The 1,402-nt window shown below is 38.9% G+C and overlaps 1 long non-coding RNA gene across 1 annotated transcript in view; it reads left to right on the top strand.

Moving 5' to 3' along the window:
• The first annotated feature begins 52 nt into the window (after positions 1 to 52).
• Positions 53 to 1,402, top strand: part of LOC107097892 — a 3,288-nt gene continuing 1,938 nt past the window's right edge. Inside the window, exons 1-2 of the long non-coding RNA XR_001481863.1 lie at positions 53 to 223; positions 300 to 385. This is a non-coding gene — a long non-coding RNA (uncharacterized LOC107097892). The remainder of the gene's footprint in view (positions 224 to 299; positions 386 to 1,402) is intronic.

Below are 1,402 nucleotides of genomic sequence, written 5' to 3'. Positions count from 1 at the left end.
TTATAATGTAAAGTATATGCAATATCTCAGGCTGGGATAAAAAAGCAAACCGGTGGAGGAGCAGCTGCAGCAGAAGAGGGATCAGCAGATGACAGAGGAGGAAAGAGAAAGAGAGTAAGGAAGTCACTCCATCTCCATCACAAACTTCAGGATCTCCTCGCTCACCGGCTCATCTGGCAGGTGCTGCGCGGGTGCTGCCCCCTATAGGCAGCAAGGAAGGATGGTATGATTCCCAGAGGATGACAAATAAAAGATCCAGATTTCGTAAACCTATTAAGATACTGATTCTCTGCCATCAGCCCTGCCTCTTCACCTGCCTGGTTAAAAGAACTGAAGTCTAAGAAGCGAATGAGTCAGCTCAATGGCAAAACTTAACCAGACACAAGTAAGTTGCAGTGCCAGTCAGGAGATTAGATTAACTCATCAGGGATGTGTGTGGGTTGTTTATTTTTTACTTCAAATTAGTCTAATGTAAATTTGTTTTTTTTTTTCACATTAAGGTAATCATACAATAGCTTATTTGTTCTGAAAATATTTATTGGATTCTCACATTTGAGTCTATTGTAGATTTTCTCTAATTTAGGTCCTTTTCGTAACCATCAGTTTGTATCAGCTTTATTTGATAAGAATGGACCAGGATTTTTCTGTTGCTGTTGTAAGAGCTACAAAGAAAAACATCTTAGAGTCGTAGAGAAGTCGTATTTAAATTTCAAATCATTCTGGCTTAAACATGTGTATAAATGTACTCTGTCAGAACATATTGTCCCAAAAGTTAGAAAATTTCTATTTAAAAAAAAAAATCCTGTCTCAAAATCGGATGTTTTTTTTTTTTCGTTATCTTATGCAGGCCAGTTAGTTATACGTCAGCTTGTACACCTAAATTCGGCCAATCATATATCATCGGTCATCTGTCAATCAAATTTTTTCGGTCATAGCATCTCGATTTATATGTTGCAGCTAATATATGCAACGGTTGAAATAAGAAATAACAATCATGTCCCTCCCTATTGAGTTCTGTCCCAGTGTTCACGGGGCTTTTCTACTCTAAATGAAAAATATATGACAGAGGAGACTCATCCACAACCTCCGACATAAAACTCTCCTCCTCTTGCATGTTTCTGCTGTCCATAGCGTTCCTTGTTGTTTCTCAGTCACCAATTTAGTGCTACTTGGTCCCAATGTGATTTCCCATTGGGAACCTACTAGCACTAAGTTGCTAACTGGTTAGCAAGATGCTTCCGACAAACCGGCCACAACCAAAAAGCTTGCGAACCTTCCGCCACAACAATCCTGCCCCCTTTATAATTGACCAATCACATTAGGGTTGTCAAAAGTATCGATACTCAAAAAAGTATCGATCGACTGAAAAGTTGTATCCGGATACAATACTCGTTTTTAAAAG

Source organism: Cyprinodon variegatus, unplaced genomic scaffold, assembly GCF_000732505.1.
Source record: "Cyprinodon variegatus isolate N-32 unplaced genomic scaffold, C_variegatus-1.0 Scaffold731, whole genome shotgun sequence".
NCBI classification, from domain to species: Eukaryota; Metazoa; Chordata; class Actinopteri; order Cyprinodontiformes; family Cyprinodontidae; genus Cyprinodon; species Cyprinodon variegatus.
The sequence above is the reverse complement of the archived record's forward strand: the minus strand, read 5'-3'. Positions and strand labels throughout refer to the sequence as shown.